We start from the raw sequence: 23197 nt of genomic DNA on the forward strand, positions 1-23197 counted from the left end.
ACACAGCAACCCATATCCAAACACATTTAGAATGCCAACTACATGCATGGAGGTGCCATAGAATCAGAGTATAATGAATAAATTCAGAGGAAAGAGTGATGACGTGCAGGCATTTCATTCACACACACAGTTGCAGCAAGTGTGACCAGGTCCTTCCAGCTGCTGACAGAACCAATGCTAATCCAAGAGGCTCAGGGTCAAGTACAAAAGAGGTTGACCCTAAACACACAGCACCTAGCTTATCTCACAAGCAACTGCCTGCCAAATCTTAAAATCCAGGATGAGAAGTGAAACTCTCACATGCTATGAGGAAATCTCAGGTTAGCAGAGAGAGAGCACAAGACAGTGAACAGGTTACTGGGCATAATGACTACCTGTGGTCCCACTCATCATAGATATAAAGATCCAGGATTTGATAAAGTTCATCCCTCTCGAATTGACACTTCTGGATTTCAAATTTGAGTTCCTCCAGTTCCTTTAGACACTCCTCTTGCTTACTGATGACATTTTGGGATGATGCCTTCCTACCAAAACCTGTAGACAGATAAACCCAACTGAATTTGCATATTTGAACCAATGGGCAGAATAGATCATTCTGAATCCAAAAGGGAGGTTGAGGAAGGGGAAATGGTAGAGACTGGGTGAATCCCTGAAAGAGCAGAAAAGCTTTCTTAAAGGTTGATTCTTAAGCTATGTCCCTGTTCCCAACCTCTAATGCCATACACGTGCCACACTCACTATTACACAACCCCCAGCACTGAAAGTTATAATATGACTGAGACATAAACATCTGCGAGATTGTTATCTCATATCAGAGGTGGTGCAGATAATCCTGGAGTTCATAATGACTTCATAATGCTTAGCACCATCAAGCTCTAACCAAGTGTGGTCCAGCCCAAAGTGTCTGAGAACTCAATTCATGACTAGGGGTGCATCCTTCCTTGTTCTCGCCATCAGACACTTATGTAACCTACAGTAATCTAGAGGATGAAGTGCTTCAACTCCCAACCATGGATCGTCACATTGTTAATCCCACAGTGCCTCCTCCTGCCAATCATTGACACAGTTAAAAAGCTTCAAGAAAAGACACTGAAGTCTTACAACTTTATGGCTTTCTCTCAAATTAAAGATCAGGAACTCCTGACTCTTGGTTTGCCTTTGAAAAATCCCAAGGCTCCTGCTTGTAAGGCCTAGTCTTAGAAGGCACATCTCAAACCTACCTCCTTGAGGATGTTCCCCAACTCTGCCTACGACTCACCAAGCCTTCTCCAGAATGATTTCCTCCTTCCTGTTTCACTAGAGAGGGGGTCAGCTTCTCTCTGACCTGGTGCGGTCTCTCCTTGATCAACACTTTCCTTCCGAAATAGCCTGAGCAGCTGGCGAAACATGCCTGCTTGTGAACCCAAAGGGAACTGAAGTAGTATCCCAAAGGCAGTTGGTGTCACCACAACACTGGTGACATCACAGAAGATTCTAGGGATCTCTTAGATACAATAGAGTGTCCAGTGAACGGCTTACTGGTGATGTCACTGGAAAATTCTATGGCCTACCTACTAACCAGCTCTCCCCACACTGATGAATTTCTGTGGGGACCCTTTCCTCCAGTCTCCCATGTGTCACTGGGAATACCATTTGGTAACCTCTATTTCAAAGCTAGATATGTCTTCCTGCTTCATTAGAAGTCAACAATGCTTTTGCTGGGGAGGGTTGCTTACAACCCTGAATTGGAGAACAGATTTTTCTTAGCACCCAAATCTCTAGGGGCCAAGGAGGAGGGACATTTTTCTGAAAAGTAAATCTAGTACTCGAGACAATGCATGTGACATACGTTTCCATTCCTGAGCTTTTCCCTTTTTCTGGAGGCCAATATATTACTTCTATACCTCTGAGTGTATAAAACCTGGAAATATTTGCTTACTGTGCAGTCCTTGAAAGCCGACATTGTTTCCATTTACATATCCATGTACTTCACAAAATCAATGGTCTATAATCCTATTTTTTTGCAATAAAAACTCCTTTTCCTTGGGAACATAGGGATCAACTACAGGGCATATATAAAACAATAAATTTCTGTCTGTTTTATACATTATGTAGGACATACTCCCTTTCTCAAATATAACAAGACAATTAAATTGGACATCAGTGAGCAAATGTCAACCTGGACCTTGTGTTACTACATTGTAACTATATAGCCATCAATTCTCCAATATCATTCTCCGTGAATAGACAAATCTAGGCATGAGAATATTGGGGGCTGCACCATGATCTTTTACTTGTAGCAAACATAAGAATCAGGAGGATGGGAAGGGAGTGGAATGGCCTGAGTTCAGGTTGAACCTCAATTTTAATGGGTCCATACGTTCAGGAGGGAGTCTATTTGGCATTGTGATATATGGATTCTGTCTTCTTATCATAGGTGTTATAATAATTCAACATGAATGTGTGCTATAATGCCACCCCACCTCAGAGATGTAAGAGTGAAAATCATGTCTGACCTTTCTGGGAAGAACTCTGCCTTTTACTACCATCTGGAGTTATACAACATCACTATACAAAGCTCAGAAGAGAGGGGTGCAGATATGCGGGCCTTAGAAGTTGAGGATCTTTTCTTCTGATTAAGCCACTTGTTTTTCCTATGTAATTTTTCCCTTGCTCTTTTACTAATGGTGGCTGACTTCTTTCCTGGCCTGAGGTAAACTGGAGTCCAATCTTTTGGATTACCGAACCTTCTATTTTTGAGATGACAGGCCCACCAAGGGTCCTACTGCATACAGAAGGTATGAATAAGTCTCAGGGGCTGGAGTAAGTTAAAAACGTCTGTGACAACAAAGAACTGATTAAGAAAACAAGAGCCCAGCTGCTCATCAAGATCACAGTTGTATGATAGTAAGAAAATGTGAATAGGGCTCAGGTGAAAAGATAAATTAATTAGGAGTTCATAGGCCTAGAAGGGTTATCCTTTGCTCTCAGTGGAGCTGCCCTTCTTTCTGCCATTCCTCACCCTCTGCCACATGACCAGAGACTTCCCCAAACAACTGGCTGGCCTTGCTCAAAGACCTGCCAGGGATTCTCCCTGTAGAATAGGAAATGTAGAGTCCTTGAGGACTCACCAAGAGGTCTCCTCCACACAGGTTCCTTGTTGTCAAAGGGAAATGTTCCTGCAGAATCCTGCCATGGCAGCAGGAATTTCAACCTGGCTGCTCTTGGTCCAGCTCACTGGGTGCAGGCCTGAGGCCCAGGGGTATCTGGAGAAAGAAGCAGCACGCACTACCTCACAGCTCTCTCTCTATGTTGGATGCAACTGCTAGGAGTGTGATAGGATTTTTGTTTCTTTGTGTGTTTATTAGAAATACCTACAAAGCTGATTAAAGTTGCAACATGCCTTCATACCCAGCATGCAGAATGTTTCTACATCGTTGTTGTTCCTGTTTTATGTTTGGATTTTGTTCTTTAATCCCCTCAGGAAATTTCCCTGTGCTTAGAATGTTCAGCACATGCTCGGGAGGGATCGATTATTCAAGTTAGGCAAAGCTTTTGTTCTCACCATCACTCCACAGATGATGCCATTACTTACTTTGAAATAAGAAAACAGTTATAGAGAAGTAAATTAACCTGTAAGCTATCACAGAAGAAACACATCATGATTGTGGAATGGCACCCCAGTATTTTGTATTTCCTAAGTTATTTTTATTTAAAATTTTTTTATTGGCTTTTTTGGGTACATTTCATCTTTTTTAAATCCTTAAAGGTATCTTTTATTCTTCTCCTCCCACTTACAAGGTGGAATTTCACCTGTGATTGTTAGTCCAGATAGTTTGGTCAATGGCTTAGATATCACCCTGGCCTAGTTTCCTTGGCATAAGCTGAGTTAGAAGCAGACTCAAAGGTTCAGGACCAACAAATAATGAATTCCACTACATCTGGATACCTAGCCTCAAAGCCAGGAAGGAACTGGATTTCCATTCACTATTTAAAAAAAAGATGCAGTTCATTAACATGTAAAAAATTTCTCAAGTATATTAAAGTGTTTACCATGATCATACAGTTTTTCAAATACCTGGCATTCATCTTTTTCCAAATCCTAAAATTTCTTTCTTATTCACAGTTTCTTTTTTTGATTATTTCTTAGTATTATTATCATTATTTAAAATTTTAGTTTTTTAAATAGATATATATTTTTTATTCAAAACTTATTCCGTTTCCCAGCTTTTGGTCCTAAAGCCCCCCTCCCATGCCCTCTCCCATATGTATGCTCCCCCAATCCATGCCACTTAGAAACCCCTTCCCGGACAATCCCCTGCACTGAGGGTCCAACCTTGTTAAGAACACGGGCTTCCACTTCCACAGGTGCCCCAACAAGGCTATTCATTCCTACATATGCAGTTGGACCCCTGGGTCAGTCCATATATAGTCTTTTGCTAGTGGTTTATTTGGATGGCATTGCTGTTCTTATGGGGTTGCAAGCCCTTCAGCTCTTTGAATCCTTCCTCTAATTCCCATAAAGGGCGTCCTGTTCTCAGTTCAGTAGTTTACTGCCAGCACTGACCTCTTTATTTGACATGCCCTGGATGTGTCTCTCAGGGGAGATGTATATCCGGTCCCTTTCAGTAAGCACTTTTTAGCTTCATCAATCTTACCTAGTTTTGGTGGCTGTATATATATGGGCCACATGTGGGGCAGGCCCTGAATGGCTGTTCCTTCAGTCTCTGCTTTAGATTTGGCCTCCATATCCCCTCCTATGGATATTTTTGTTCCCCATTTTAAGAAGGAGTGGGAGCATCTGCACTTTGGTCATCCTTCTCCTTGAGTTTCCTGAGATCTGTAGATTGCATCTTGGGTAATTTGAGGTTTTGGTCAATATCCACTTATCAATGAGCATACTGTCAATGAGGTGTGCTGAGTACCTGGAAGAGAACGAGGGACAAGAGACGCGAAGAAGGATGCCAAGACAAGAATCTGATCAAGGTGACAATTTTATTTTTCCCCAAGGCTGAATTTGTACCATAAAAAGGTAAGAGAGAGAGGGGTGAAGTAAGAAACATTTACGCACGCCAAGGACACAATATTCGTGTGGTCAGGGAATCGGCTGATGTTGACAGGATGTCAGAAAGGTCACAGGTTTGTCATATCTATTAGTCAGCAGGATGTTGGTTTTTCAGAAAGGTTACAGGTCATGACATTGGGTATCTTATCATCACACGCTATCATATGATTATTCATCTTGACCACAACATTTGTATTAGTCTTCTGAGGTATCTGTGGATTTTCCATGAACCCAGTCATACTTAATGCTAACCATAATAATAACATCAATAATGGAGGTCTTCAAGGCCATCGCTCCCAACAGCATACCAAGTGTGTTTTTCTGTGATTGGATTACCTCACTGTGGATGATATTTTCTAGTTCTTTCTATTTGCCTATGAATTGAACGTAGTCATTGTTTTTGATAGCTGAGTGGTACTCCATTGTGTAGATGTACCACATTTTTCAAATCCATTCCTCTGTTGAAGGGCATCTGGGTTCATTCCAGCTTCTGGCTATTATGAATAAGGCTGCTATGAACTTAGTGCAGCATGTTTGTTGTTGTATGTTGGAGCATCTTTTGGGTATATGCCCAGGACAGGTATAGCTGTGTACTCAGGTAGTGGAATGTCCAATTTTCTGAGGAACCTTCAGACTGATTTCCAGAGTGCTTGTACCAGTTTGCAATCCCAGCAACAATGGACGAGTGTTCCTCTTTCTCCACATCCTCACCAGCATCTGTTGTCACCTGAGTTTTTGATCTTAGCCATCCTGACTGGTGTGAGGTGGATTCTTAGGGTTGTTTTGATTTGCATTTCCCAGATGACTAAGGATGTTGAGCATTTCTTTAGGTGCTCTTCAGCTGTTCGATATTCCTCAGCTGAGAATGTTTTCTTTAGCTCCGAACCCCATTTATTAACAGGGGTGTTTGGCTCTCTGTACTTTAACTTCTTGTGTTTTGTGTGTACTTTGGATATTAGTCCTCTATCAGATGCAGGATTGGTCAAGATTTTTTTCCCAATCTGTAGGTTGCCTTTTTGTCATAATGACACTCTCCTTTGCCTTACAGAAGCTTTTCAGTTTTATGAGGGCCCATTTGTCGATTCTTGATCTTAAAGCATAAGCTATTGGTATTTTGTTCAGGAAATTTTCCTTAGTGCTCATGTCTTTGGGACTCTTCCCTACTTTTTTTCTATTAATTTTAATGTATCTGGTTTGATGTGGAGGCCCTTGATGCACTTGGACTTAATCTTTGTACAGGGCAATAAGAATGGGTCAACTTACATTCTTCTACATGTTGACCTCCAGTTGAACCAGCACCACTTGTTAAAAATGCTATGTTTCTTCCATTGGATGTTTTACCTCCTTTGTCAAAGATCAAATGACCATAGGTGTGTGGGTTCATTTCTGTGTCTTCAATTATGTTCCACTGAGCTGCCTGTCTGTATGCCAATACCATACACACTATTGCTCTGTAATACTGCTTGAGGTCAGAGATGGTGATTCCCCCAGAAGGTCTTTTATTGTTGAGTAGAGTTTTGCTGTCCTGGGTTTTATGTTATACCAAATGACGGCAAATTGCACTTTCTACCTTTATAAAGAATTGAGTAGGAATATTGTTGGTGATGGCATTGAATCTGTAGATTGCTTTTGGCAAAATGGCCATTTTTTACCATATTCATCCTGCCAATCTATGAGCATGGGAAATCTTTCCATCTTCTGAGACCTTCTTCCATTTCTTCAGAGATTTGAAGTTCTTGTCATACAGATTTTTTACTTGCTTGGTTCAAGTAACAGCAAGTTATTTTACATTATTTGGGACTATTGTGAAGGGTGTCATTTCCCTAATTTCTTTCTCAGCCTGTTTACCCTTTGAGTAGAGGAAGGCTACTGAATTGTTTGAGTTAATTTTATACCCGGACAGTTTGCTGAAGTTGTTGATCAGGTTAAGTAGTTCTCTGGTGGAATTTTGGTGTTGCTTAAATATACTATAATATCATCTTCAAATATTAGTGTTTTGACTTCATCCCTTCTAATTTTTTCCCTTTGACCTACTTTCATTTTTTGATTGCTATGGCTAGGACGTTAAGTACCATATTGTACTTAAGTAGGGAAAGAGTGGGCAGCCTTGTCTAGTCCCTGATTTTACTGGGATTCCTTCAATTTTCTCAGTTTAGTATGATGTTAGCTACTGGTTTGATGTATTCTGCATTATCCTATATTTAGATATGGGCCTTGAATTCCTGATCTTTCCAGGACTTTATTAATGAAAGGGTAATGAATTTTACCAAATGATTTCTCAGCATCTAATAAAATGGTCATGTGGGTTTTTTTTCCTTTGAGTTTGTTTATATGGTGAATTTCGTTGATGGATTTCCGTATATTAAACCATCCCTGCATCCTTGCCATGAGGCCTACTTGATCATGATGGATGATTGTTTGGATGTGTTCTTGGATTCAGTTTGCAAGAATTTTATTGAGCATTTTTGCATCAATATTCATAAATCAAATAGGTCTGAATTTCCCTATCTTTGTTGTATCTTTGTGTGGTTTAGGTATAAGAGTAATTGTGGCTTCATAGAAGGAGTTTGGTAGTGCTCTGTCTGTTTCTATTTTGCAGAATAGTTTGGGCAGTATTGGTATGAATTCTTCTATGAAGGTCTGATAGAATTCTGCACTAAATCCATCTGGTCCTCGGCTCTTTTTGGATTGGAGATGTTTAATAACAGTTTCTATTTCTTTAGGAGTTATGTCGTTGTTTAGATGGTTTATTTGTTCCTGATTTAACTGTGGTACCTGGTATCTGTATAGAAAATTGTCCATTTCCTCCACATTCTAGTTTTGTTGAATATGTTTTTGTAGTAGGATCTGATGATCTTTTTAATTTCTTCAGATTTTGTACTTATGTCTCCCTTTTATTTCTGATTTTATTAATTTGGATACTCTCTCTGTGACCTCTGGTTAGTATGGCTATGTGTTTATTTATCTTGTTGATTTTCTCAAAGAATCAGCTCCTGGGTTTGCTGATTCTTTTGATACTCGGTTTTGTTTCTTCTTGTTTGATTTCAGCCCTGAGTTTGATTATTTCCTGCCTTCTACTCCTCTAGGGTTTATTTAATATTCTTCTAGAGCTTTTAGGTGTGCTGTCAAGCTGCTGACATATGCTCTCTCCTGTTTCTTTTTGCAGGCACTCAGAGCTATGAGTTTTCCTCTTAGCGCTGCTTTTATTGTGTCCCATAAGTTTGGGTATGTTGTATCTTCATTTTCATTAAATTCTAAGAAGTCTTTAATTTCTTTCTTATGTCTCCAATGACCAAGTTGTCATTGCCTTGAACTTCCATATATATGTGGACTTTCTGTCCTATTTGTTGTTATTGATCAGCAGCCTTAGTCCGTGGTTTTTTGAAAGGATGCATGGGATTATTTCTATGTTCCTGTATCTGTTGAGGCCTGTTTTGTGACCGATTATATGCTCAATTTTGGAGAAGGTACCATGGGATGCTGAGAAGAAAGTATATCCTTTGGTTTTAGGGTGGAGTGTTCTATAAATATATGTTAAATCCACTTGGTTCATAACTTCTGTTAGTCTTTCTATGTCTCTGTTTAATTTCTGTTTCCCTGATCTGTCCATTGATGAAAGTGGGGTGTTTAAATCGCCTACTATTATGGTTTGTGGTGCAATGTATGATTTTTTGAGCTTTAGAAAGGTTTCTCATTGGAGACACAACTGCTATATACTTGACAAATATAGCAATAACCCAGAACATCCGCAGGAAGCCTGTGACCGTTGGCCACATGAGGATGAGTGTCTTTCAAAGTTCATCATGATTTTTGGTAAGATCTTCCCTGTAATTGGTGGCTTGGCTTCCCACAAACATGGTCCAGTTGTCTAGAATCTCCTCCTTGGACAGCATCTCATGCTTGTATTTGTCTGACTCATACACCAGATGCCGGTCCTCAGCCTGTGCATGGTCATAGTCCTGAGGGTCCAGTGGTGAATCTCATCTTAATCCAGCTTCCCATCCTTGTTCAGATCTGGGAAATCATTGAACTGCTCCCTAGACAAAACCCAGTATGTCTTAGGGCAATTGTCCTCATGGGAAAAAGATGTCCACAATGTACTCATCCTGGTCCACAAAACCATCCCCGTTCTTGTCGATATCCTCCAGGGTTTCCAGAACTACAATCTCCTTCATATGTTCTAAATCCTCTTAGTGCAGAAAAGCAATGAACCCGTCCTGAGTAGCTGTCAGGTCACCGTCAAGGCCTTAAACCTCCTCTCATCTCGTGGAGGCAACTTTTTAAAGTTGTGATGATCAGAGCTATCTTGGAAATCAGCAAGGTTTCCCAGGTAGTAGCTAGAGGTGGCCTGCTTGTATTCCTCCCAGGAGATTTTTTCCTCTATGTCCCTATCATAATCCTTCCAGAGTTTAGCCACATTTTGGTTGATGTATCTTTTCTGTACCTGTTTGATCCAAACTTTCAGGTCTTCAGTAGTAACAAGGCCGCCTCCATCACTGTCAATTGGATCAACAATTTTCCCCAGCCTCTCCTGCTCTCTTTCAGGCTTAGTTATCAAAGGTCTTGGAGTCCTTCTTGCCCAGGAAGACCTCATGATCGTACAGGAAGCTGTGCTTGTTCTCTGGTGGCCACTGGCCCTGCTCTGAATCAGGACAAACCATGTGCTCCTTGCTCATCATGCTCTTGGCCCTGAACGCCAATACCAGTGCCAGCAGCAGCCCATGGGGAGTCCCAGGCTGACACCTTGCATCACAGTTGTGTACAAAGGGAGGCAGCAGGCTCAGATCAAAGTGGGTGTGGGCTCAGAGCACCTTAGCCACTGTCCATCCCCAGAGAGGGCCTTTGTTACATTTCAAATGTTATCCCTTTTCCTGGTTTCCCATCCACAAAACCCCTTATAAAACCCCCTCCCCCTTCTACTCTGAGGGTGTTACCACACCCACCCAAACACCAAGGCCTACCTGCCTCCCTTTTCTGGTTTCCCCTACAGTGGGGCATCAAGCCTTGACAAGACCAAGGGCTTCTCCTCCCATTTGTGCCCAAGAAGGTCATCCTCTTCTACATATACCGCTGTAGCCATGGGTCTGTCCATGTGTACTCTTTGGATGGTGGTTTCAGCCCTGCGAGCTCTGGGTGTTTTTTAGTGCTGTTCTTATGTGGCTGTAAACCCCTTCAGCTCCCTCAATCCTTTCTCGTACTTCTCCATTGGGGACCCTGATCTCAGCTAAATGGTTGGCTGCAAGCATCTGCCTCTTTATTTGTCATGCTCTTTACCCCACTCTTTTCGGTACATCACCACAGAGCAACGAAGATGTATTGTCTTGGCATGATGATGTACAGACAAATAGATGATTTCTTATTTCCTAATGATGGTTCTATAAGAATTCCTAAAATTAGATTAGTAATTTTAAGCTCCTTTATAATGGGACTGCTATTATGTTTTCTCTGGTAATCAAAATTGCATTGAGAACTCTGCCATTCTTAAAGTGTCACGAGTGAATTGCTTCTGCCAAACCAAGCAGGCATCTACAAATTAGAGCCCATCCTAAGAGGGTATAAACCAATTAACCAAAGTTCATAAAAAGAGAAGTAATGATTTACTATAGGTACAAGGACTGAACATAAATAATTGACTGGATTTGCCTATAGGTAATTTCACTTATTCTTTTCTCATAAAAATTACAGCTTTTAACTCTCTATGAATGTGCAGAGCTAGTGACAGATGGTGACGGTTTATCCTGATGATTACTCTTCATGGATATGCATGTAAACATTCTCTGTAGTAAACTGATTATCCAACTTATGATTTGAATTCCTGTGCAAACTTGTGGTGAACTTTTCACCATGTGATGCTGTGTTCAGAAAGATATACAAATGCTGAGGACAAAGAGAGAGAAAGCTTTTCAGACAGAACAGAACTGAAGAGAATAGAAGAGAACAGAACTCAAGAAGAACTTAGAGGTAAAGGCATAGCGTTGAGAGTAAGGCATTGAGAGTAAGAAAATTATTGGGTCATAAGAGCAAGAGGAATGGAGATAAGAAGAAGGGAGCACGGAGAACCTTGTAAACCAAACTGTATGGAGGCAAACTTTTGTAGAAACTTTTAGGAAAAGTGAAGAACTTAGAAATAAAGGTTAAAATAACTGCTCATCAGCCTTCAGCATGGCTCACTGGCTAGCCTCTGCTCTTCAGTCAGGCTCAGTGGCTAGCCTCTGCTCTTCAGCCTGGCTCACTGGCTAGCCTCTGCTCTTCAGTCAGGCTTACTGGCTAGCCTCTGCTCTTCAGCCTGGCTAACTGGCTACCCTCTGCTCTTCAGTCAGGCTCACTGGCTAGCTTCTGCTCTTCAGCCTGTCTCACTGGCTAGCCTCTGCTCTTCACTCAGGCTCACTGCCTAGGCTCTCCTCTTCAGCTGGGCTCACTGCCTAGCCTGCACTCTTCAGCTTGGCTCACTGGCCTATGGGGCCCTAGCACATCGCTTAACCATCTGCTCATGACTGCCTGACCACACTGACCACCTGACCTCCCTGACTTCTTAAAGTCATTCTCTAGAAAGAGCACAAGGAACCAAAGAGAAACACCATAGGGACCTTTTCCATTGGCTTTGCTTAACCTTAAGTGCTTTCATTATTTCTTTAAGAGAGTGAAATATAATTTCGGCTATTCATATGGCCAAGAGAACTGTGCAGTAGTCACTGCTTTATGGAATTTGGTGCTAAATCAAAAGATTCCTTTATTCTATTATGATGTTATCTGTATGCTGTACAATGTATGTTTAGAAAACACAACACCAAATTCCTAAATCTAGATGTTTTAAGACATCAGCTCATGGAGAAACATAACTGCTTACCTATCTAGACTGGCCTCTTTTGCTATACTGCAGGTACAATCAATTTTCCACACTACTTCCATGATTTTCAAGAATGATTAAGAGAAAAATAAGTTCAACATAATGGCCAGAAAGGGGGTTCTGTCAAGTTGTCTTATGTGGGACAAGATACCAAGCTATGATGGTAAACCTAAAACCACCTGTTCCCAAAACTAAGAGAATTTACAGAAAATACATACTTTCTTATCATTCCTCCTCCCCGATGGTCAGAGCTTTATTGAGCATCTACTACGATTCTAGCACTGTGCATCTCAGGGTGTAATGGTGAATAAAAAAACTTAATAAAAAGCCTCATTAAGGAATAAAGAAAAATGAAACATAACTTTGAAACTCAGAATTCAATATAAGCAAAACCACCATTTCTTTAACTGGTGATTTCTGAAAACTTCATCATTTTTTCCATGGGCTTCCACAGTAATGATACTCAGTCTCGATTTTGTAAGACACAAAAAGCAAGTCACACTTCTTTCTTGGCTCCCACAACTGTCAAAGGGAACAACACTGTCGCTGTCCATTGTGTTTCCCTATCAATCCTGCTATGGATGGTAATACATTCCAGTCTTTTCAATGTGAAAACAGGCCACCACTTGAGGGGAAAGGTTATTACAATTACCCAAACCCGTATATTCTCTAAAATTTTCACATGACATTTCACTGATATCACAATGCAAATTCACCTCAAATATTTTTTTCAGGGCTGGGGATTGATCACCACAAATATTTAACCAATGAAAACAGAAATATTGAATAGCTCTGCAAATAGGATCAATGATCATATACACTTGAAAACAACTATCATGGAAACAAATGACGTACTAGGAGAAAAGATACATCATTAAAAGGTACAGAAGCAGCAAAAAAGACACTACATTTCTTGGTTTAAAAATTAGGTGATACACTTGATCTTTAAAGACAGACAATGTACTTGATCTTTAAGCCCTTCAACTGTGCCCTGTCCACATAGAAACTGCAGTAGATGAAAATCTTTTGTAAGATTTATTTATTTATATGTCAGACAATGCATCTGTCTTCAGACACACCAGAAGAGGGCATCAAATACTGACCAGACTGGTAAAAAAAAAAAAACAAAAAACAAAAAGAAAAAAACTCCAAAAAATAAAACTCTTATAAAGAATCTAACGATACTAGCAAAAGATGCAAAAATATTAAAATCTCAATGAAAAAAAAAGCCCAGATGAAATACTGTATATTTTCTCAACCCTAGGATAATGTATTTTTGTACAACTATCAATAAAAGGCCTGAATTTTGAAGAATTCAAAAGTAGTGCAGTATAATTATGCAGTGGTCAATACTGTTGCATACCATTTTACATAACTGCATATACTCTCATTCTTTTGTTCCGTGGTCTAGCAATGAACTCGGGTAGATTTATGGGGAACTCGGGTAGATTTATGGGGAACCATTGCACTGTAGACTTAAACTGGATTAATTTGGGGATGAGTAAGTCGTATTTTGTTAAAGTTGCTTTAAAAATAAACCGTTGGATATTAGTATGGCAAGTAATTCTCCCTGAAGGAAAAACCAGACACCAAGAACCTAGACCACTGCTGTCCAGGAGAAATTTCTAGATGATAGAAATATTCTATATCTGCTGTGTTTCTGGCTAGGGATTCTGGCTGGCTGTTTGCCTCCTGGTTTGCCTGCTGTGACTTAAGAGGCAGATTTTAGTTCTAAGTTCAGTTCATCTCAAATAGCCCTGTGTGACCAGTGGGTGCCATTTGAACAGTGTAGCCACAGAAAACTGAAGCAGTGTAACCAAAGACTCACCTAGGAGTCAGTTGACCTCCTAGAAGGTGACTTGGGAAAACGTTGGCAATGATAGCCTCTTGGGGAGCTCACCTTCACCAAAAGGAAACTGTGAATCCTTTACTCTTCTGCAATAGTCAGAATGCAACTGGTCTCACACCCACCCCAACCCTCACCAAAGACACTTGAGAGGGAGCTGAACCCACTGTGTGCTTTAGATTTCAGTTTAGAAAGCACTTCCTTCAAAGTGGAGCAGACTTAGATTGCCAAGTCCTTTGTGTGGCTCCAGGGACTTGGGCCTGACCAGGGGTGAGGAGGAAATGAAGAATGACATTGGACAAACATACATGGGGAAGGCTGGGTCCGTGGGCTGGAGAAAATGCAGCATCCCAGAAGTTCAGCATGTTTATTATATAGAGCTGGCCAGGAAGCAGGGCTGTTGCACAGGGAAGCAAGGAGGTGGGCATTACATGCAGATAAACAAGAGGGGAGGACTATGCATATGTAACTGACAAGGGGCAGATTTAATCCTAATCTCAGTAGGAGCAGTCTCTGCAGGGAGCAGTCTTCAGGCTGTAAATATCCAGATGGGGCCACAGAGAAAGGTAGAGTAGACTTTTTCTGCACACATTATCAATGCCATCCTGAGAAGGCGTTGTCATGTCTCTGAGCCTCAAGGGCATGGGGGCCTTTGCCTTTTCCCCGTGGATAGATGGCTTTGGGTCCATGGCATGGTCATGTCATGTTTAAAGCACACATCTATTTAGGGCTGCACTTCCTCAGGGCTTCCTCTGCTCCCACAGTGAGATCTCACAAGAAAAACAGAAACCAAACAAAGAAGAAATGTGCTCAGTGAACTGGTTAATTCCCTAAAGTATACAGATCCAGTGACCTAAGTCTAGGACTTCCTCCAAAGCCACAGAAAATCCTGTTGACCGAAAATAAGCAAAAAAAAAAAGACCCTTACCCCCCCAAAAAAATGAAAGGGAGAAAAAAACTATTAAAGGTTTTCATAGAAAATTGTTTAAGAAAAACACACGGGAATTGTACTTAATAGAGTTAGTGTGCTGAGATGTGAGACCCACTCACAGCATGCAGCATTTGGAATTCTCAGACAACTTAACAGAAGAGGACTCCTAATTATTCTTTGTGACCACTCTCCACATACTACTCACAGTTTAATATTAACCTTCTTAATTGAGTTGGGGACAGTATTCACCATAGCAGATAATTGAAGCATTAGTGCACACAGACACAGAAACACACAAAACACACACACACACACACACAAAACACGCACACTCACACACACACAAAACACACACTTACACACACACAAAACACACACAAAACACACACACTCACACACATATTCACACACACTCACACACATATTCAAACACACTCATACACAGAAGCACACACACTCACACACACACTCACACATACACACACACTCACACACACATTCACACACATACACACAGACATACACACATGCACACAAAACACACACTCACACACATACACACACACTCACACATACACACACACAAAACACACACAAAACACAAACAAAACACACACACTCAGGAGCACACACAAGAGAAATGCATATTCTATGAAGTTTCTTGGCATATTTTATTTGTAAGCCTCAATGCTGGAGTATTCTTGGTTTTGCATAAAGTGGGGGGAAAAGTCAGGCTTCATTTTCCCCCTTTTGAAATGACAGATATCTGTGTGTTAAACATACTCTGACGGCTGTCCAGGCTGCCTCGGCCTATTTGACAGCATCCAGGTCACCTTGGTCAGGACAGTGGTTGCTCTTCTTATTGGCAACTGGTTTGCATCACAAGAGTTTTTCACATCCTTACCAATATTAGAAGTTTGGTGACACAAGCATCTTGACAAACAGTAAAATTATTGTGGTTTTGCCTTTCTGGAGGACATTAAAATTTACATGGTTTGCATATGGCTTTTTTTCTTAGCATTTAGTCCTGCTTTAGTGCTGTTCAAATGTGGCCATGCAGTCAGCATCCCTTTGCTCCAGGCTCTCAGCACCCCATTCCTGTCACTGATCTGATACATACTTGGTCCCAGAGATGGACAGCAGAGGGACTTGACACACAGCGTCCACTCTGCTCCACTGCTTTGCTTTTTGTAAATTCTTTACAATGGCTATTTCTTGATTTATTATTACTATGAACCTGAATTGTCTTGATATTTTGAGATACGATCTTATTATGCAGCCCAGGGTGGCCTTGATTTCCCAAATCTCTGGCCTTAGTCTTCCACCATTCCGTGATTCTCAGTTTGTTATTAGTTTTGGCATTTTTTTTTTGGTTCTTTTTTTCGGAGCTGGGTCAGTTTGTTATTAGAAGTAGTTGTATGGCCCCATTTCCAAATCAAATGTTCTTCTGGCTTTATTACTTTGCCCTTTCCACATACTTTTATTACTTATGCAAAGTACATGGTGTTTAATGTTTAACTACTAAATATATTGACTCATCAGTCCCAAAGACAACTCTGTGAATTAAACACTCGTTATCATCCTCACTGTGCAGATAAAGGAATTGAGTCACACAAGGTAAAATAATTTCTCCACAGTTGAACATCCAATGGGTGTGAGAGCCAAGGTTTGAGTCAAACTACAAAGTAGATTGGCCTATAATGTGTCTGCTGCTGCTGTATATTCAAATGCTAAATTCTGTACCCTAACACCTGGTTGCTCCAAACAAGGAGATCCTCATGTATACCAGATTTTTTTTTGCCTCCTAAGTTATCCCTGATTGGTTAATAAAATCCCTACAACATGGGCTGGGCAGAAGAGAGGGGACAGAGCAAAGTTTCCCTGGGCCTGGGGGCTCAGGCAGGGTCCATGAGGAGAAGGAAAGGACATGGAGGAGAAGGAAGGAGACACCACCCCATAGGGTAGGTAGATCGTGAGTGTATTACCATGAGGGGCAGCCTGTCAGAACAGGAGTGACCCAGGCAGAGCATGGCAAGCAATACCTCGGGGTTATGGACAGGGAAGCAGAAAAAATAGCACAGAGGGTTGATGTCTGCCCAGCTCTAGTACTTTAAGGCTTATTCTAAATCTAAAAGTTTTGTGTCTTTTATTTGGGAACTAAATGATCTACGGTGGGGTAGAAACCCCCTAATAATATTTACTGTAGCAATGGCCACTCAATTATTGTGGTATTTTAAATATAACACACATTGAATTTCACAATTCAGATGCAAGGCTTTTTATGTTTCCAATGTGACTGTACACCTGAGGTCATGTCTAGGTATAGAGACAGAACATGGCAGAAATACCTAGAACATTATAAGGTCACCACACCGACCACATGAAAGCCACAGGCTATACAGACTATGATGGATGAGGAGAAGGCTTAGTGCTCTCTGGGAGTCCCCTTCCCTAGTCTTGGGATAAGACTTCCAGTAAGTCAAGACCATATTCCTCTTTCATTTCTCAAGGAGCCAGGGGTAGACCCACATATATGATTTCTTTGACTGCAGGGTTTTTTTCCAAGCGCTGCCCTGTTTGAGGACTTGGCAAAGGTAAGCACCGTCAGAGGAAGGCCAGCATATGAATTCTGTATAACTCTGCTCTGACAGCATGTACCTATCAAGTACTGGAAGCCTTGCTGGAAAGATTAATCAACCTCTTGGATCAAAAGGAAGCAACCTGAGGGCCACATAGCTGTAAATCAAGTCTGAAACCATAGCCCAGTATGGAAGTTCATCCTTGGATCTTATGTCAAACAGCATTAGCATCCACAAGAAAAAAGAAACTGAAATGGAAAGGGGACGGGTAATGAACTCGTGGCAAGGATATCTAAGTCATCTGGAAAGATCCCAGTGCAAAGACATCTAGCAAAGACACATGTCCACGAAGCTGTCACCAAGAATCCCCATTCTGTGTTCTAAAACATTATATATACACACACATTGAATACTCATTTATACTCAGTTATGTGGATTGGTTCTCTGGGAACCTGACCTTAAGATAGAGATACATGTATAAAGGTGTTTGACAAGTGCTCTTGGGGACCATGGCTTTGACAAAGAGGAGAGAAGAGGAGAGGGTGGAGAGCACTCTGGCTCTAATGCAGTCACAAGAGTATGCAGGCAGCCCTGTGTGGGGCTCAGGAGCTGGCCTGACCCTGAAGTCTTACCCTGCACTGGAACAAGCAGGAGGCCCGGCCTTAAAGTCCCCATTGGCTAAGGACGAGGTTCCTGGTCAGAACCTTGTTACTACATTGTAACCACATAGCCATCCCTTCTCCAATATCATTCTTCCTGAATTTCCAAGTCCAATCATGAGGATATTTGGGGCTCCACTCTGATCCTTTACTCAGAGCAAACATAAAAATCAGGCAGATGGGCAGGGAGTGGGTTGGCCTAAGGTTAGGCTAAACCAATTTTAATGGGTCCATAATTTCGGGAGGGAGTCCATTTGGCATTGTCATCTGTGGCTTCTGTGTCCTTATCCCGGGTGTGCTGACTCTGAGAAACGATGCCACCTCACCTCACAGATGTCAGGGTGAAAATCATGTATGACTTTTCTGGGAAGAACTCTGCCTTTTCCTACCATCTGGAGTTATACAACATCACTATGCACAGCTCAGAAGAGAGGGGTGGAGATTGTGGAGGCCTTAGAATTTGAGGATCTTTTCTGATTGAGGCCCATATTTTTTCCTATGTAATGTTTCCCTTGCTCTTTCACAAATGATGGCTGACTTCATTCCTGGCCTGAAGTAAACTGGATTCCAAGGTTTTGGATTAGGGAAGCCCCTATTTTTGAGATGACAGGCCCAGCAAGGGATCCCACTGCATACAGGTTCCTATTCCCAAGGAAGTTGTTGCTGCAGAATCACAGCATGGGGGCAGCAGCACAGGATGTCTCCCAGCTTTCTCTCCTGCACCTGCTGCACTTTTTTTTTCATATTTTCTGTGACTGTTTTATTAAGGTTAAAATTTATTTAACTTACAGTTTGCCTCTGTAAGTACAGACTGTCAGTGTTCATAGATTCTCAGAGCTGTGCAACCAGCACCACTCTCTAGCTTGAGATTATGTTTCTCACAGCAGCAGGAAACATCATAGTGGTCAGTAGTTACATCTTTTTCATTACCTGGCACTCCCTAATTTACCTCCAGCTGTGAATTTGCTTATCTGGATGGATTGTAAGTGGAATTGAACTATTTGTGAACTTTCGTGATTGGCTTCTTCTTTTGTGTAGACAACATTTTCAGAGTCATTCTTAAGCTAAATCACCCACATTTGTGGCCAAATTGGATAGATCATATTTATGCACTGATTAATTAATGGACAAATAGATTACTTGCACTTTTTTGGCCAGTGTATACAATGACGCTAAGAATATCTGTTCGAAATCAGTTGATAAATGGATAAATAAGAGTTAGCATATTTTTTATCTTGGAATAAAATTCAGTTATAGAAAGGAATGAAGTTCTGATGCTAAAGCAGGCCTTAAATGCTGAATGCATATGAACCCAAAGAAACCACTTATTTCATGATTTCACTGATAAAGAATGTCTTTCAAATTTATAGAGACAGAAAGAAGATGCTTGGCTCCCAGAGCTTTGGTCCTGGGAATGAAATGAAAGGTGGATTGCTAAAGGATGCATGGTTTCTTAATGTGCTGATAAACATGATAAAAATCATGTTGATGGTTGCACAGCCTTGTGACTAAAGACCCTGAAACTCATATTTACAAGATTGTGTTATATCACAAAGTAATCAGTAATCTATGTCAATATGGAACGCTGAGTGCCCTCTGAGGCACCGGGGCACTCGGCTAAGAAGGAGAATGCTGTCCTTCTGTGTGCTCTAGGACCTTCTCCTTCCTCAGTGTGAAGGGGAAATGGAACTCCTCAAGAACAATGCAGCAGCACGCCACACTTGTGCTAGCTTCTGGGTGGAGGCTACATTCAGAAAGATCTCAACCTCTGGGTATCAGCCATAGGACTTCAGACAGATTTCAAATGTTGTCTCTTCCAATGTTTATATAACTAAGGCGTGGGATTATCTGTGCCTTACAACACTGTGAGTCGCCGTGGGCAGGAGTCCTGTCTTACGTCCAGCTTGATTTCTCTGCTTAACCTTGTGGTCTGGCTCGCAGGCAGGATTATGTGTCTGTGAATGAATGAGTAATTGCTATTTTTGAAGCCTCTTGGTATGTCCCTGGGCAAAAATCATCTTCAGGCTCGTGGCTGTAGCCTCGGAGCAGCCCGAGGTTGGTCTAGAATGTAAGACACGTGTCCACCAATGGACGTCCTTCAAGGGTTTCTTTTTTTTTGCAACTGTTAACTACTCTCTCTGGTGTTTTCCAATGTGGTGACTGGAAACAATGTTTCAGCACTCTAGAGTGTTGTGATTTCCTCTCTGGTAAGATATCCAAAACTTGCGGTTGGGTCAGAGTCAGAGAGAGGGAAATAAAAGGCTATTGAACTAAGCCTTGATTGGCTTTTTTTCTTTCTTTTTCTTTCCTTTGCCTCCTCCCCCCACTTTTTTCTTTTTGCGTTGATCCAGCATCAAAGCTCTGAATTGTGTGTAGCTTATGGGTGTTGGCTTAATGGGATTTTTTTTTTCTTTTCTTTTTCTTCTGTGGAGGTACTCTGTGTTAAGTTCTTTCTGTTGAATATCCTTTGCTTGCACTGGACTTTTCTTTATGTTGATTTTTTGCTTCATTTTTTTTTCATTTCCCATGCTGTTCAGTTACTGGACGCCAGAAGAACGAAGGTTTGTCTGCTCTTTGCTGCTTGTTTGCTTTCCTTCCCCTGCCCCTCGTGTTTGAACGTGCTTGTCTGTGTCTCCATTTATTCCCTTTTGCTTGCAGAGGCAGTAATCCTGTTTACTAAACCTGTTCACAGCTTTATTTATAAAAAAAAATAAAGTCCTTGTTTGTGTCTGCTTGTAGTAGATGCTATTATTTTCATTTTTAAATGGATATGCATTTATCATGGAAAATAATGGATAAAGAACACCTTAGGAAACAGGGAATACTGAGTCTGGAGTGTTGTAGGCCTAAGAAGGTGTGTTTCATGAAAGTTTCCCTCTAACCCTTTCCCTTCCTAAACTAAGCACCGTAGATGTATAATTCCCTTGTGGTTGACACTAATATACCGTTTCTGTGTGTGTGTGTGTGTGTACATTTCTCTTCTCCTAAGACATTCAGAAAGCATCACTGAATTAATTCCCCTCTTCATGTGCTGTCCCATGCTTCTGAAGTCACCGAGGAGGACTTCATGGCTGGCCCCTTGGACCTCATGATTAACATTCTATCGTCATGGTGTGGCGGCGGCAGCTTGATAGCGCTTGGCCTTTTCACTAACTCTTTCTCCCTTCTCCTCCCCACTCCATCTTTCTCACTGTAGCACCTGCAGTTGACCATCCAGGCCCTTCAGGATGAACTGCGGACCCAGAGAGACCTCAACCACCTCCTGCAGCAAGAGAGTGGCAACCGAGGAGCAGAGCATTTCACCATCGAGCTGACGGAGGAGAACTTCCGCAGGCTCCAAGCCGAACACGACAGGCAGGCCAAGGAGCTGTTCCTTCTGCGGAAGACATTGGAAGAAATGGAGCTAAGGATTGAAACACAGAAACAGACTCTCAATGCCCGCGACGAGTCCATTAAAAAGCTCCTGGAGATGCTGCAGAGTAAGGGCTTGCCATCGAAAAGCCTAGAGGACGACAACGAGCGCACACGGCGGATGGCCGAGGCTGAGTCTCAGGTCAGCCACTTGGAAGTGATTTTAGACCAGAAGGAGAAGGAAAACATCCACCTTCAGACGAGACAGGTGCTAGGCCGATGCCTCCGTTACAGCCTTGTGAGACATCCTGAAGCAAAGGACCCAGCTAAGCTGTGCCTGGTCTCTTCCATTGGGAAAATACCTATGAGGTAGTGAACATATGCTTTTCGAGTCGATTAATTTGGGATTAACCTGCCGTGCAGCAGTGTGTGGCTAATACAATGGAGCAGAAGCCAAACCCTTGTTTCTCTTTTCGAACCTCCAAGCCAGTTTACAGAAGAGCAATGTAAACCATGATTTGCATAAAGACTGGCTAGGGTTTGAAACGTTATTCATGTTATTTCAGAATTGTGGTTGCAGAGCATCTCTATGGTTAGCAAAAGCTGCTGCCTCATTTTAAGGCCAAGGTCTGATGTTATATATGTAGCTAGAGTGGGATGCCAGAGAAACCACCAGCCGTAGCATCCCCTGCCCCCATGGGTTCCTGTGGTCAGGGAGGAGCCTCTGTCCTCCCGCTTTAGATTCTGCTTCTAAGTAGCACTTAATAGACGGCGCCTTGCTTTGTCTGTGTGCCCAGTTCCATGTGGAAGAAGAGAAATGCAGTCCGTGCCTTAGTTGATTGGTTCTCACAGAAGAAGCGGAGCGTGGCTAGAGTCTTGATGTCAGTTTGAGAGTTTCAGAAAGTGCAGCCTGCACATGAGCTAGTTTCGGTGGTCATCAGACCAGTCAGTGGACGGCCCCAAGAGAAGGGGCAGATTGTAGAAGATTGTGGTAGTCTGCGAGGCCCTTTGTTAAAGTTTTAGGAATTCGGGGAGGCTGCTGTTGAGCCATTGATAACCTGAAAGTGGTCACGGTTAGAATATTTTTACACGTTAGAAACTGACAAATGCCACTTTTAAGTTACACAAGACTCCGATGCCTCTCTTCCAAGTAGACTCTGTTGCCTCCTCAGTTTTCCTACGTTGATGGAGCAGGCTGATCTGTGAAGAGGTGGGTGTGGAAGTCCGCTGAGCGAACCTCCAGCCAACATATGGTGAGGCCCAGCAGGACTCATTCCACTCCTAAGGCTCACTCCTGAAGTCTGTCTACCTGCACAGTGCTGGGGAACAGGGACAAAGGACAGCGAGAAGCTGGCCAGTATCACACAGGTAGTAAATGGTAGAGTTGCCTTTTGAATCAGGTTGACTTAGTCTTGGCTCTTCAGTCATTTCAGTAAATCCCCTCTTAGGAGCATCTTTGCTACAGTGTTTTTTCTCTGGTTGCACTGGTATTCTCTTTGTTTGGTCTGGTCCTCCAAGTTTGGTACCTCTTGTAATTAATTCTCATACCGCTATCAGGATCATAGCTTCTGGATTTCTTCCGTGAAACGGAGGCTTCCCTTGGCACTGGCGATGATGAGGCTTTTTTGTCCCGGGTTCTCGGCACCAAATGTCCCACGCGCGACTTCTCGCCGGCAAGAAACACGCGGGTACATAGAAATCCTTGCTATGACCAAACTTTATTTTAATCTTATGGAGAAGCCCTGCTGCACTTTTAATAAGGCTGTTTGTTTGTTTGCTTGCTTTTTATTGGAAATACCTACAAAGCTGGTCAGAATTAATATATGCCTTAAATTCCAGCACCCACAAAATATTGTTTTTGCTTTTGTTTTTGTTTTATTTCATTTCATTATTGCTGTAATTGTTGTTAGGATTCTTATTGTTTTCTTTGGTAATTCCCT

General features: G+C 41.9%; 1 protein-coding gene and 1 pseudogene across 1 annotated transcript in view; both read right to left on the reverse strand.

The window, feature by feature from the left end:
* LOC146768883 (uncharacterized) overlaps positions 1–23197 on the reverse strand; it is a 263806-nt gene that overhangs the window by 6884 nt on the left and 233725 nt on the right.
* On the reverse strand, positions 8836–9638 carry LOC148003464 (reticulocalbin-1 pseudogene; annotated as a pseudogene).

This window comes from Rattus norvegicus, chromosome 9 (assembly GCF_021556685.1).
Source record: "Rattus norvegicus strain SHRSP/BbbUtx chromosome 9, alternate assembly SHRSP_T2T, whole genome shotgun sequence".
In the NCBI taxonomy this organism is placed as follows: Eukaryota; Metazoa; Chordata; class Mammalia; order Rodentia; family Muridae; genus Rattus; species Rattus norvegicus.